Here is a 15,599-nt window from a genome sequence, read left to right as displayed (position 1 = left end):
CTAACCCCAGCAGGGCTTTCAAACACCCAGCAGAGTTTTTTAAATAGCTTTAGAGAGACTCTTTCGCAACAACAGCCGCCCCGCTAGCAGCCAGCCCGCTCAGCTGTAGTTTGGAACACACCCCAAGACCCACATGTCTACCACACATAATAATAACCTATGTCATGTATGTTTAGTAAGCCCCAGACACTGTATTATCACTTTACACATATTAATTCATATAATTCCTATAACAAATCCTTGGGGTAAATGCTATTATAATCCCCATGAAGCTAGAGGGAGCTGCTTCCATGCCCTTCCTTGGGGAACCGCCAAGCCCTGCCCCACAGCCTATAAGGCCCTGCAGCTCTGGCCCAGTCACCTCCCTGCCCTCACCTCTGTCTCTCCCCTTAGCTCACTGTGCTCCAGCCCCACTCACCTCCCCAGGCCTCCTCCCTGTGCCTCCATCAAGCCAGGCCTGACCCTACCCCAGTACCTTTGCATGGGCTGATGCTCTTCCTCCACTGAAGTCCTCGCTCCTCACCTCATAGGACTCTATCCAAGGGTCAACTTCCCGGGAAGGCCTCTCAGTCTAAAACTTCCCATGTACACACACACCACACTCACCACCGCGTGACATACTGTGTACTCAATTCTTTCTTTATTGTTGGCCTGGCTCACCAGAGCCAGGATCTGCGACTTTTGCTCACTGCGGCAGCCTCCAAGGCCTGGGCTAGTGCCTAGCACACTGCAGATGCTCGGTAAATATTTGGTGGATGAATGCATCCACAGGGAACAAGGACACCGAGGCAGGGAAAAACTGGGCAACTCATCCAAGGCACAGGGTCTTAAGTGGCAGAAGCCAGACTCTGCAGTCCTTCCGACCACGGTGCTCCTTTCCCCTGAACACATCGGGGGACAAACGCACACAGAGACTAGCCACTGGGACACGGGCACACACTCGTAAACGCAGGCAATTCCCGGCAGCCGGAAGGAGGGGCGCAGACTCGCCCCAGACACACACAGTCCCTCTGCTGCACGCATAGCCCCCAAGCTCCTGGCCCCAGCCCTCCCCTGCCAGGCCCCCAGACCCCAGGCAGGAACCAGGCCTTGGTCTGCACCCTGGGGTAATGGGAGCTCATCCTTCTCTTGCATCGGGCTGTGGTGGTACCGGGGTATCCGCTCGAGGGCCCTGGGGTCTGGGCTGATGATGGCCAGGTCCAGCGCGGAGCCCTGGGGAAGGAAGGTTGGGGAGAGTCGATGGCGTGGCCAAGGGCACAACGACGCGAAGCCCCTCCCCGTCTCCCGGCTCTCAGTCTCCCTAGGGTGCGTGGCGCCAACTATTGGGGACAGTCCCCGCCGTCTCCGTGACCCTTCCCCCACCCAGTGGCACCTGCACCCCAGCCCGGCCCCGCACTTCTCCAGCTACCAGGTACCGCGCACCGTGGCACGGCTCAGGCTGCAGAAGAGCACAGCCTCTCCTCACCGCACACCCGCCTTTGCCTCCCATCTCCCTTAACCCCGGGGGACCCCTCAGGCTCCTCCCTCAGCCCGAGCCCCGCCCCCTCCGGGCCTCCCTCAGCTTCCTGGGCGGGTGCAGAAAGTCAGCACCAAGGCATGGCCCAGGCTGTGGGAGGGGACCCTCCTAGGCCTCCTGGAAGGCGGGGTCCCCTGTCTCCTGGGAGGGCGCACTACGGCCGCCACCTCGCCCCGCCCCCACGCCCGCCCAGGCCCCGCCCTCCGGACCCGCCTCCTCTTGGGTTTTCTAGTACCAGGCACGTGGTGGCTCACGGCCTCGTGGCGTCCACTGGCGAAGACGCCGGGTTCCCCGGGGCCATCAGGGTTCCTGGCGCCCCTGTAGATCTCTTCAGTCCCTCAGCCTCTCGGCCACCCTCCCAGTCCCCGCCCCAACCCAGACCTCTCCCTCGGCTGGCCTCCCAGGAAACTGGGGTGCACGCCTTGCTCAGGGTGCTGGCACGGTCCGGTGGCTGGAGGCGCTCCACTAGGAAGCGCTGGGAGCGCACACCCTGCAAGCCCGAGAGCACCTCCCCGCCCCGCGCCTGGAGGGCCTGCATCTCTGGGGAAGCGCTGGCGGGCCTTACCTGCCAGCTCAGGTGCTTCTGGGCCTCCACGCGCGCGAGATGCGGAGGAGGAAGTAGAGCAGGTGCGAGCCTCGCGTCCCCGCCGCCTTCCTGCGCGCAGTGTGAGCCTCACTGACCCCTGAGGGGAGAGTAGAGGCTTTGGGGGGTACGTGAAGCCCTCTGTTCCCCCTCCTGAGCCCCGTCCATCCGGAGCAGAAGTAGCAGAGCTGAACGAGCTGGTGATGGAGAGCCTGCTTTAAGCCCGAGTGGATTTGGAGAAGAGCGACGGTCTGCTGGACTCAGACCCGGGACTCGCAAGCTCCCCTCTATTTGGAGAGCTTGTACGGAGCTCCCGGACACCGGTGCTGGTCCCCATTCCCCAGCACCCAGAACCGTCTGTTCCCTGCACAGACACTTGTTGAACTCTCACTGTGTTTTAGACCCGGTATTGAAGCTGGGGAGGTGTGGCGGGGCGGGGAAGGCTGGGGCGGCGCGGAGAGAAGGTACTCACGGCCTCTGCCCTCTGGAAGCCACACCTCGGGTGGAAGAACAGAGTGTGAGGCACAAGTTAGAGCCAAAAAGTAATCCTGACGGTTGGAGGTCAGTGCTGTAAAGGAAATAAACGGAGACCAGTGAGAGAGAAGGCGGGCGCCTATGGCTGGGACCGTCACCTTCTTGAGAAGGCAGCATGTGGGCTCTGATCAGAAGGATGGAGGAGCTGGCGTTCACACAGCCAGGGGAGAGCGGACCAGGCAGAGAGCAGTCCTTGCCCACCAGTGGGCTTTGCTCTCCACGGCTGTGCCTTCTTCCCCCTCGGCCTTAGAAATTCCCTCATCCTGAAAACCTCTTCCTTGCCCCACTCCTCCCCCACGATGGCCAGGTTTCTAGAAACCATGAGCTAAACTCAATGTCCATCAACAGCGGGTTGGAGTGAGACGTGACACTGAGGGCTGGCATGGAAACAGGCCCTCATCTACTCACCGGAGAGCAACAGGAAACTTGTAGGATCCCATTTGAGGGCGAGGTGATCAAACACACTTGGCCATCCAAGTAGATAACCTGGCAAGATCGCTAACTGAAAACTGCCTACCTCCCTCTCTCTGGGCATCCTGTTGATGTTCTCTGTCTTGATCTAGACAGACAGATCTAGACAGAGTTACACAAGTGTCTCAAAATACAGGGAGAAATACACTGAAGATGTGTCTGTTTCTAGCAGGGAAATTTCACCCCCTCCCCAATAACAAAGAAACAGAAAATCTTGAGCTCTAGGTAGCAGTGTTGCATACTGGGGGTGACGGAAACTGATGGAAAACACCACTGATGGGCAGGTGGAAGAAAAGGGGCAGGGAGGGATGGCTGGAGAGCTTCGTGATAACGTGAACATAGCAACGTGCTCACTGGTGGGCTGCCCGGTGCACAATTCTTCCCATTCCTCTGTATGTTTGAAAGTTGTTGTAATGTTGAGACCATTCGTGTCCCCACATTAGCCCTCCATTATTTGTCTACCAGGGTGAGCCCAGCGGGGTGCAGATCTGCGTTGAGAAGGGGTCCTCGAGGTCTTTCTTTGCTGTTCAATGGGAGTATGAGGAAGCCTTCATAGATTGAGGTAGACTCTGGTCCCCTGGGTGCACAGGGACATGTGGGGGTAGGAGGGCTAGGACACGGGGAGGGGGGCGGGGAAGAGAAGGAATTGGAATTAGATGAGGTTTCGGTCAGAATGGCTAGAAGAGGAACCAGAATCTTCATTCTAGCCAGATCTACAAATTAAAAAAAAAAAAAAAAAAATGGGCAAAGGACCTGAACAGACACTTCTCCAAAGATCTACAAACAGCCATCATGAAAAGGTGCTCAACATCACTAGTCCTCAGAGTGCAAATCAAAAGCTCAGTGGGATAGCGCTTTACACCCACTAGGATGGCTGGAGCCCAAAAGTCTGATAACAGGTGTTGGCAAGGATATGGAGAAGTCATAACCCTCCTACACTGTGAATGGGCATGCAAAGTGGTGAGATCTGTTTGCAGGCGCCCCCAACCTGTTTGGCCGTGTCAAAATGTTCAACATAGAGTTTCCATATGACCTGGAAATTCCGCTCCTAGGTAGCTACCAAAAAGAACTGAAAACAAGTATTAAAAAAAAAAAAAAAATACTTGTACAGGAATGTTCACAGCAGCACTATTCACAGCGGCCAGAGGTAGAAACAAGCCAAGGGCCATCAACGGATGAATGGACAAAGTGTGTTACAGACATATAAGAGAACGCTACCCAACCATGAAAAGAAGACACTGATACACATTACAACACGTTGATAAACGTCAAAAAGCTGTGCGTGGTGAAAGAAGCCTGCCACAGAAGGTCACATGTCCTGTGATTCCATTTACATGAAATATTCAAAATAGGCAGATCTATAGAGGTGGAAAAGCTAGAGCTAGGAGGCAGGGAATAGAAGGCAGTTATTAGCAAGCACAGGGTTTCTCATTATGGAGATGAAAATACTCTAAAATTTGATAGTGGGAATGGTTGCCCAACTGTGTGAATTGTGCACTTGAAGTGGGTGAATTACATGGTGTGCAAATTATATTCCAAAGCTGGCAGGGGGGTGGGGCGAGAGAGAGTCAGGACTCCTAGATATTCATCCAGAAGAAATGAAAACTCTACGCTCCTACAAAAACCTGCGTACAGATGTTTATAGCTGCTGTACTGATAATTTCCAAATTTTGGAAACAACTCAAATGCCCCTCAACAAACGAGCTGGTAAGAGGTGGCAGAACCAACCTAGCCTTAAGAGCTAAAACTACAAGACCCTTAAAACATGAGGGGAAATCTTCAACATTGAACTTGGCCAGGATTTCATGCATTTAACATCAAAAGCACAGTCAACAAAAGACAAAATAGATAAAATGGACTTCATCAGGTTAAGAATTTTTGCATCAAAAAGACACTATGGGAGCACCTGGGTGGCTCAGTGGTTAAAGCCTCTACCTTCAGCTCAGGTCATGATCCCAGGGTCCTGGGATCGAGCCTCACATCGGGCTCTCTGCTCAGCAGGGAGCCTGCCTCCTCCTCCTCTCTCTCTCTGCCTGCCTCTCTGCCTACTTATGATCTGTCTGTCAAATAAATAAAAATCTAAAAAAAAAAAAAAAAGACACTATGAGGGCACCTGGGTGGCTCAGAGGGTTAAGCCTCTGCCTTCAGCTCAGGTCATGACCTCAGGGTCCTGGGATCGAGTCTCGCACTGGGCTCTCTGCTCAGCAGGGAGCCTGCTTCCTCCTCTCTCTCTCTCTGCCTGCCTCTCTGCCTGCTTGTGATCTCTGTCTGTCAAATAAATAAATAAAATCTTAAAAAAAAAAAAAAGACACTATGAAAGGGGCACCTGGGTGGCTCAGTCCGTTAAGTGATCAACTCCTGGTTTCAGCTTAGGTCATGATCTCAGGGTCCTGAGATCAAGCCCCGTGGCAGGCTCTGCACTCAGCAAGAGTCTGCTGGTCCCCCTCCCTCTCCCTCTGCCCATCTTCCCGCACATGCGCGCTCGCCCGCTCTCTCTCTCTCTGAATATATATAAATAAAATCTTTACAAAAGGGGTGGGGGAGAAAGAAAGAAAGAAAGAAAGAGAGAGAGAGAGAGAGAGAGAGAGAGGAGCCTGGCTAGGTCAGTCGGTGGAGCATGTGATCTTGATCTCAGGTGGCGAGCTCAGGCCCTGCATAGAGCTTACTTAGAATAAGTTAGTCAGGGCACCTGGGTAGCTCTGTCCGCTAAGCATCCCTTGCTTTGGGCTCAGGTCATGGTCTCAAGATTGTGAGACTGAGCCTTGCATCAGGCTGTCTGCTTAAGATTCCCTCTCCCTCTCCCTCTGCCCCTCCTGCTTGTGCTCTCTAAAATAAACACATAAATCTTTAAAGAAAAAAAAAAAAAAAGAGGAACACCTGGGTGGCTCAGTTGGTTAAGGGCCTTCCTTTGGCTCAGGTCATGATCCCAGAGTCCTGGGATCAAGTCCCACTTCAGCGGACTCCCTGCGCAACAAGGAGCCTGCTTCTCCCTCTCCCTCTGCCTGCTGCTCCCCCCGCCTGTTCTCTCTCTCTCTCTCTCTCTCTGAAAAGTAAATAAATAAAGGCTGAAAAAAAGAAAGAAAGGGGGAAGGAAGGAAGGGAGGAAGAGGGGAGAGAAAGAAAGAAAGAGAAAAAAGACAGCCTATAGAATGGGATGACATATTTGCAAATCATGTGTCTGATAAGGGATTAATATCCAGAATATATAATAAACTATAATCCAACAGCAACGAAATCCATCCAAAACTTGACCAAAGACTTGAATTTGTCCAAAGAAGATGTGCACATGGCCAACGAGCACAGGAAAAGATTCACAACGTTGTAAATCATGAAGGAAATGCAAACCCAAACCACTTCACATCTACTATGAGAGCTATTAAAAAAAAAAAAGAAAGAAAAAAAGAAAAAAGGAAAAAAAAAAAAAAAAGGAACCTGCCCGGTGTTGGGGAGGATGTGGAGAAACCGGAGCCCGGTGCACGGCTGGTGGGAAGTGAAGCTGTTGTAGAGAACAGCTGGGCAGTTCTGCCCAACACCGCGCTGGGAGCGACCATACGACCCGGCCACTCCACGCCCCGGGGATCTACCCAAAGGGGACTTTTGTACACAACAGGTAGTCCAAGACGTATCTGTACACGGTGGTTCACAGCACACCCTTCACAAAAAGGTGGCAACAACTCCGTGTCCACTGACGGGTGAACGGATGCAAGAAATGTGGTCTGTCCAGACGAGGGAACGTCTGCTACCCAGCCTTAAAACCAGTGGCACTCTGGGGGCGCCTGGGGGGCTCCGTCAGTGAAGCATCCGACTCGCGATTTCGGCTCAGGTCACCGGATCACGGGCTCGAGCCGGCACCAGGCTCTGTGCTCAGTGAGGAGCTGGCCTGCCCCTCTCCCTAGGCTCCTCCCCCTCCCCTCTTTCCCTCTCAAATAAATAAATAAAAATCTTTGGGGGGAGAGAAAAAAGAGTAACACTCTGATGCACGCTATGACATGGATGAACCTTGAAAATATGTGACGTGAAAGAAGTCAGACAAGTTCCAGGAGGACCCATCCCGCTGGACCCCACTCCCAGGAGGCTCCCAGAGGGGTCCCGTCCACAGAGACCGAGAGGAAATGGAGGGAGCTGGAGGTTGGGGGGGGGGCTGGGGACTCAGGGCTTCATGGGGACAGAGTTTCTATTTGGGAAGATGAACAAGTTCAGGAGACAGACAGTGGCCATGGCTGCACAACATTGGGAATGACTCAATGTCACTTAAGAGCCATACACTTAAGAATGGTTGGGGGTGGGGGTGCACCCGGGTGGCTCAGTCGGCTAAACAGCTGCCTTCAGCTCAGGTCAGCATCCCGGGGTCCTGGGATCAAGCCCCGCATCGGGCTCTCTGCTCAGCAGGGAGCCTGCTTCCTCCTCTCTCTCTGCCCGCCTCTCTGCCTACTTGTGATCTGTGTCAAATAAATAAATAAAATCTTTTATAAAAAAATGGCTAAAATGGTAAGTTTTGTGTTATGTCATTCTACCACAATTGAAAGCCAAACAAGAACCTGCCATGGCTCCCTCTTGCCAACCTCCCTGAAGCCACTACCCCCCTCTGCCCCTTCCCCGCACCAGCCAGCCTGGGCTCGGCACCTTCCTCCGGGCACACCTCCACCCTTCTGCTACCCTGTGCCCTCCCCTGGGTGCACCATCTCCACTCCTGTCCCCCCAAATCCTCCAGCCCTGCCCTTCAGACTGGCAGAGCTACTCCCCGCAGAGACCAGGACAAGGCAGCGCAGTCGGGGGGCTGGTCCCAGGAACAGCGAGGGGAGGGGAGTAGCTGTGGTTCGGAGAAGATGCGAGTGGCTGCCGTTCGGAGCGCTCTCCCCACCCCACCCCGACCCCCCATGGCACAGGCAGGTGCAGCTGGAGCAGCTGGAGGAGGATGAGGAGAGAGAATGGCAGGGGCGAGCCTGGGAGCCCCGTCACGGGCCTGAGGTCAAGGTGTCTTGGAGACCATGCATTTCCTCTGCTTTCTCCATGTTGTCCTGGTTTCCCCATCCCACTGGCAATGCCAAGGACAGCAGTCATAACAACAACCACACTGCAGCCAGCTCAAGGCCAGCCAGACCCCATCTGCCTCCGCCTCCCTGGGTCTTGACAGCCTGTGCCCATCAGGGTCACCCAGGGGCCGAGGCCTGGAGTGACCACATCCCCGGGGTCACCACAACCAGAGGCGCTGGGGGAGGCTGGAACGGCGGGACCGAGGAGGTGGAAGCTGGGAGACCGCAGGAGGGGGCTGGGCCAAGGCCGGGCAGCTAGACCGAGGGGAAGCCAGGCCGGCGGCCCATGTTTACTGTCGGAAGATCAGGGCCAAACTTCAGCTTCCCTCTGTGACCCTGGACTGGGGCCCCAGGGGTGATCAGATGTTTCTCTCCTGAGCTAAACTCTGGGCTTCATCCCAGGGGACTCCACAAGCTTTCCCAGAAGACACGCCCACCTCAAGAACCCCCGGAGGTCCAGGGACACTCTCGGGCCCAGGAATCCTGCCTCTCCAACCCCCACCCCGCATCTGTCCGTTCCTCCCACCAGCCCAGCCCCCAGTCCCGCCCGGCCCGGCCCCTTCCAGCCTCATTCTGAGCTCCTAATTTGGCTGCCCAGAGTTTGCAACCCCACTGGGCCACCCCAGAGAGAGCCGTGGGACACCAGCCTTGTTCCCAGTGCCCAGGTCCTGGGAAGAGGAGGAGGAAGAAAGCTTTGATACTTGGCCAAGAGCCTCGGCCTGAAATTCTTCCATTCCACTTTCCCCTTTGGGCTAAAGCGGTGTTTCCTTTATCTCTTCCAGGAACCCGAGCACCCCGAGAGGGCTTCAGAGGACCAGAAATGTCAAGGGGGCAGATACATCCTGGAAAGCTGAGCAAAACACAGGAGCACAGGAAAACCTCTGAGATGACCTGCGCGGATCAACCCCACTGAGCTTTGCTTAATCCCCCGGTCTGGCCACGGTTCCACGGAACGTCCTCTGAGCATCCAAAGCCCCAATTAAATGCCCATGGTGAGAGCCCAGAGGGGCGACGGGGGAGGTCAAGCTGCAGAGAGAGTGAGTCAGTTTGACTGGAGGGAAGGTGGAGACAAGAGAGACACAAGCCGGGCCTGGGGACCTCGCATGCCACCTTAGGGACCAGAAATGTCCCCAAGAGCCTGGAAAGGGAATTCAGCCTTCTCTGTTGCCACCGCTCCTTGCCCCCACTCCTGGCTCTCAGACCAAACCCCCCAACCCTTCACCCAAGACCTCAAACCCCACCCCACCCCGCCCCTGCTCCAGCCCCCTGGCCATGCCGGGGAGCCACTGTGGCCCATCAACGGAGCCATCACAGGGACATCACAGGCATGGTCAGCCCACAATGTGATGACGTCAGAAAGACCAATGACCGGAGTTCGCCTTTAGTGGACGCGACGCTCCGTGGACCGTGATGGACGCTCTTGTGTATTATTTCTGACCCGAGGTGGGGGACAGATGGGTGAGGACTGGAATCAGGGATCAGCCCCAAGCAGCTGTACATGCCCAGGACAGTGAGTTAAATTTTGCTGTCTTCGAGAGACACTGTCTCATTAAAAAAAAAGGGGGGGGGGAGGGGTTGCAAGTCAGGGAATAGTGGGGGCTGGGAGGGAGGCAGCGCGTGCCGGTGGCTGCAAGTGTGGGCAAAAGACATCAGGCCGGTCGCTGTCGCCCAACCAATTCTGCCCCTACCCCACACTCAGGGGACATTGGGCAACATCTGGAGATGGTTTTGGCTTTCAGAATTGGGGGTGCTCCTGGCATCTGGCGGGTAGAGGTGCCCTTAAACGCCCTCTAGTGCATAGGACAGCCCCCCAGAACCAAGACGTCTCCAGAGCAAAATGTCAGGAGCGCTAAGCGGGAGGGATCCTGGATCAGTCACCTGCCACGCTAGGGACCGTCACCACCTTACCGATGGGCTTTCGTGTGTACTCGAAGGGTACTCAGTCCAGCTCTCAGGGCTTTATACACGTTGGCCACTGTATTCTCATAACGATCTCTTTGCAAGGTGGGTACTATTATTGTCCCTGTGTTCAGAAAGGTTAAATAGCTGTCCCAAGGTCACACAGCCAGTAAAAATGGCAAAGCCAGATTCTAACCCAGGCTGCCTGACTCCTGGTCCGTCTCCTAACCCACCCACCCCCGCCAACCCCGAGGTGGGAGAGAGGAGCCTGAACCCCTTCCGATCACGCTTTCTCTCCCCCATAGCCGATGACGGCCCAAAGTAAAGGCTGGTTAAGATGGGTTATGAAATATCAAATTCTGGGGCTGCCTGGGTGGCTCAGTGGGTTAAAGCCTCTGCCTTCGGCTCTAGGTCATAGTCCCAGGGTCCTGGGATCGAGCCCCGCATCGGGTTCTCTGCTCCATGGGGAGCCTGCTTCCTCCTCCCTCTCTCTGCCTGCCTCTCTGCCTACTTGTGATCTCTTTCTGTCAGAATAAAATTTAAAAAAAAAAATATCAAATTCTGTTTCTCCAGTGCTCAGATCCACATGCCTCTCTGAGCGGACGTGCTGACGGGACATTCTCTCCAGCAGTGGGAAGCTGAGCTCTTCCTGTTCTGGTATCAGAAGTAGATCTGCTTGGCTGTGAGGTCACCGGGGTCTGGGCAAACAGGGGCTGGTTATTCCGGGCAGGAGTTCAGAAATCAGAGGTCAGAACAGTGGACAACATGGACCGCCACTGCCACCATTATCCTTCCTGTCACTAATAATAACTCCTCGGTGGCAACTGTCCCACACTAACTGAACACGTGCTAGGACCCAGGTCATGTCCTAAACCCCTCCATCCCTAACCCGCGATCCCAAGAGTCCTGTGCAAGCGATACTATCCATGATCCATCAGACAGATGGGGAGCAGGTTCAGAGGGGAGAGCCACCTGCCCTGGGCCAGGCAGTAGGAGATGAGACTCAGAGCGCCTGCTCTTAACCCCGAGTTTTTCCACCTCCATGCTCTTTGCCTTTGGGTTCAGATTATCTTGGTGTTGGGGAAGCTCCTGGGCCCTGTAGGGTGTTTGGTAACACCCCGAATTCTACCCACCAGAAGCCAGTACCATCTTCCCAGGGCATGATCACCAAAAATGTCCCCAGACATTGCCAGAGGTCCCCTGGGGAGAGGGGGGTCAGAAGTGCCCCTGGTTGAAAACGCTGCCTTGACCCTACAGTCTCAGATGGGGCAGGGGGTGATCCGCATGGAGAAGTCTGCTTGCTGGAGCCCCCAGAAGAGTCTGGAGCCTGAAACCCAAGCTAGCAATAATAATCAGTATTGGGGGATGCCCGCGTGGCCCAGCCGGTTGAGCCTCTGGCTCTTGGTTTTGGCTCGGTGGTGACCTCAAGATCTCAGGATCTTAAACACAAACGTTTGCCTGCCCACTGGCCCCACCAGGGCCGCCCAGCTGAGGCTGGGGGACAAGCTGGAGAAGGAAAAAAGGCTCTGAGTCAGCGGGGGGCACCTAAGGACCCTCCATCCCAGGAGTCTTGGGCCCTAACAGCCTGGCAAGCTTTCACTAGGCATTTACAGTTGTGCTGCATCGTCCTGGACGAGAAAAGAGCAACAAAACTAGTCTTGAGCTATTCACCTCCCTGCCAAGATTCTACCTGCAGTACCCGTACCAGCCTCTCAGCTGACAGCCGGCCGCTAAGCACAGACTGAGCGCCCATATCTGCATTCACATTGAGGCTCAGAGAGCCCAAGCAACTTGCCAGGGACACACAGCAATTGAGCAGGAGTCAGGAGGCTTCAGAGCGCCCCCGTCCTCGGGAGCCCCCGCCAGAAATCATCAGCATTCTGTTCTTCAGATCCACAGTCCCGCTGAAGCGTCCTGGTGTCCACAGAGTCTAAGAACCAGAGCACGCATTTGTTTTCTCTAGAGGTCTCTCTGCTCCCCAGGACTGAGGCTGCAGCCCTGATGGGGCCCAGCAGAAACCCAGAAACCAGGCGTCCTCTGCACGCTACCCCCTCGGCGCAACACTCTGGCCCCCGTCTGCTGGACCTGGGCCACCCTGAAGAAGCGGGTGGGACGTGCTGCTCTATCTGGGCATGACTCCCCCCACCCTGGTGACGGGAGATGGTCCCCAATGCTAAGAGCTTGTTCTTAGCCAACTTGGACTTTGCCAAAGCCACATTCCCAACCTGAGAGCACTCCCCGCCCCGCTCACTCGCCACCCCCACCCTGTCACACCCATGGGCAAGATGTAAGGAGGTCACCACCCCCAGGGGTCCCCCATTGGAAGGAGAGGGGGATTTTATTCATCCTCTGCCAAGCATGGCTGAACAAGAGAAGACTGGAGGTTGGGCCACTCGCCTGGACGTGCCAGGGGCAGCACAAAGATCCAGGTGAGGCAGGACAAGAAAGGAGCCACGTCTAAAATCTGTATCACGAAGCATGGGGCTGGGGGGAAATGGCTGGTCCCACGCTCAGGGTTGTAGCAGAGGGGGACAGCTGAGCCGTGCACATCTGCCCCAGCAGCAGGAAAGAAACTGTGAGGCCAGCCATCACATCATCACTCTGAGATCGGGAGTGATGTGCGCAGAAGCCATCCTAGCCCCAAAGCTGCGGGAGGGAGGGATCTTCAGGGCTCTGGAACCAGGGGGCAGGTGGGAGGGTTGTGTTGTATTTGCCAGGCAGAGTTGGGCTTTTTGGTTTTACCTTTGATCCCCAGCTTTATTGAGCTAGAACTGACGCAGAGCATGCTGTAAATTTAAGGCACGCAATATATTGATTTGGGGCACTGATACATGGCAAAATGTTAACCACAGTCCCATTAGCAAGCACCTGCTCCTCAAGCCACAAGTTACCCAGTCGTCTCTGTGCTGAGAACACTGACGTTCTGCTCTCTTGGCCGCTTGCAGGTATCAATACAGCATTGCTAACTACACTCCCCACGCTGTTGGCTGTCCAGGAGATCTGCAGAACTCGCTCTCCTACGGGAAGTCAGTACCCTCTGACCAACATCTCCCCACCTCCCCCAACCCCGCAGCCCCGGTAACCACCATTCCAGCGTCTGTTTCCATGAGCTGGGCTCTATCAGATGCCCCATATAAGCCACGCCACACAGTGTTTGTCTGTCCCCCTCTGCCGTGCCTGGCGGAGTTTGAGACAAAACTCACTCCACACACGGGTGTGCCATGAAACCCTTCCTCACCCCTCCCACTGCCTGATTCCTACTGATTCCTCAGACCTGTAATTAAACGTGCCTTCCAAGGAGGAGCCCTCCCTGACCACTAATGGAGAGAGATGGGGGGGGGGGCTGTCCATTTCACCTGGCCTGGGACAAGCAAGGTTCATCTCAATATTTAAGGGGGAAACATCAAGCATGGAGGCTGGAGGTGGGGGTTCCAGCCCCTGAGGAAGGGGGTCCCCCCACACTTCAGTGCAATGATCCCACGTCTTAACCCTCAAGCTCACCTGCCTTCCCTTTGAGTGGTTTGCCTTGGTGGTTCTTTTCTGATTCTGCCACCTGCTGCTGAGCTTCCTTGAGCAAGTTACTCAGCCACTCTGTTTTCTCATTTGGGAAATGAGTATGATAACGGTGCCTGCGTCATGAGCTCGCGCCTCAAAGGTGCTCCATCATTGGGTCACGTGCTTATCATTGTCTCTGATTTCCTCGGTCCCGACCGTCCCAGGGGCAGCAACGGGATTGGGGGGGGGGGGGGGGGGGGGGGGCGGCTCTGCCCTCCTGTGGCCGCACTGAGTACTGCATCCGTCCAGGCACGTCCTGCATCACTCTGGATTCTAAAAGTTCCAAAGTTACAGAAAAAAAAAAAAAAAAAAAAAAAAAAAAACTTTTTAAGTCCGTCCAAGCTTCTTTAAGTCAAAAGAGAATGTGATGGCCGTAACAGACTTTGCATTTGCTGTGATTTTCCCCTAGAATGCTCTCACACCTTCACCCTCCTTCTTAACATTCAAGTGTCGAGGTCATGTCCCCAGGAGCCTTTGGCTGGCTCCCTAGTTACTCAATACTGCGTACTGTCACCTGCGTGCCAGACCCTGTTCTAGGCACTGGGGATACTGCTGTGGACCACACAGATGGAAACCTCTTCCCTCAGAGCTTCCATTGTGGTGAGGGAGAAAGAACCAACAAAAATAAGCATTCCAGAGTGTTAGGTGGTGACTCCTGCTAAGAGTAAAATAAATCAGGAAATGGGAGAGAAGGTGTGTGGATGTAATCTGGAAGTGGGGGGAGGGGGGTTGATGTGTGAGATGAAACTTGAAGGACAACAAGTGGGGTGGTCAAGGCAACATCAGGGGAAAGAGACAGGGTGGTGACCTCAATGGGGTTGCCGTGTTGCTGTTGCTGACCATGTCCCCAGTACCGGGACCAGCACCTGGCACAAAATGGTACTCAAAAAAGAGTTCAAGAATGAAATCCCAGTTGTGGGCTTCAGGAACAGCTTGCTCAAGGCTTAAACAATGGCCCTGGGGCCATAACCCTCCTCCACCTCATGGCTTTGTTCTTACAAGTAGCCTCTCCTTTATGGGGACTCTGCTGCAAATGCTACTCTAGCTTCCAAGGTTTCCAGAGTTCCCTGCAAATCATGGACATGCCCATCCCCCGGACAACCCTTGAGGCCCAGAGATGGGTATGTGGGAGTGGCTTAAGGCTGAGTCACATGCACTACCCAGACCACACCCCCAGGGGGAGAGGGAGACCCCCAGGGGACATCTGGGGGTTGCAGGATGGTAAGAAGGAGAAATGAATCCAAAGAGCCAGTTTCACAGAATGATTATAAGAAGGTTAGTAAAGTAGGAAGTGGCAGAGCCTGGGAGCTCCTGGCTCAAAGCAGCCCTGAAATTTCCAGCTATGCCTGGTGGCCACCCAGCATCAGGCTAAAGACCCAGGGGCTATAGGAGCCCCTGGGCTAAAGGTGGGAGGGTCCATCATTAGGGAAATTGAGAATGCCAGGGCAGCCCGCTCTTTAGAGAAAGAGGTAAACGGAAGGTCGGAAGGCCGGGTGGGCTCCCAGGGGGCCCCCATGAAACGGAGGCACTGCCGACAGAGGCCAGCGCTGGCTTACTTGGACTTGTTCCTCAAATGGGGGATGTGGGCAATGGAGGGTGGGGGTAAGCAAACCCAAGGGCAGGCTGTCCATCTGGTCTGGCCACAATGTGGTGGGCGTTCCAGGAGCAGTCTGGTATTTATGGAGTACCTGCTGTATACCTGGGCCCTGACCTAACTTTCCAAATTCAGGACAAAAGGATCACATGTTTGCTGTTGAATGAACCCCTCCCCACAGCGGCCTGTAAGGTTATCACCCACCCTGCAAGGAGACTCCGGAGGGTGTGACCCTAGTTCCCTGGGGGTCAGGCCTGGAAAATGCCTGGGGCTGTGAGGTTGGGGGTCACAGCCCCGCACCCAGGGCCTAGGACGCTACCCGCCACCTTGGGAAGGATTTTCACTCCTGCCCTGACTATGCAGGTCAGCCCCATCCTTGTGTTAGCGCCACATCTACTGAGAACCCCCCCCCCA

At 55.0% G+C, this 15,599-nt stretch overlaps 1 long non-coding RNA gene across 1 annotated transcript; it reads right to left on the bottom strand.

Moving 5' to 3' along the window:
* Positions 1-469: 469 nt before the first annotated feature.
* Positions 470-13,856, bottom strand: LOC309866372. Its single transcript, XR_014312616.1, has 4 exons — positions 13,538-13,856; positions 2,572-2,667; positions 2,082-2,199; positions 470-1,212 (listed from the first exon to the last, which is right to left on the bottom strand). It is a non-coding gene; the product is annotated as an uncharacterized lncRNA (long non-coding RNA).
* Positions 13,857-15,599: the final 1,743 nt, after the last annotated feature.

The sequence above is a fragment of the Mustela nivalis genome, assembly GCF_964662115.1.
Source record: "Mustela nivalis genome assembly, chromosome: 1".
Classification (NCBI taxonomy): domain Eukaryota; kingdom Metazoa; phylum Chordata; class Mammalia; order Carnivora; family Mustelidae; genus Mustela; species Mustela nivalis.
The sequence above is the reverse complement of the archived record's forward strand: the minus strand, read 5'-3'. Positions and strand labels throughout refer to the sequence as shown.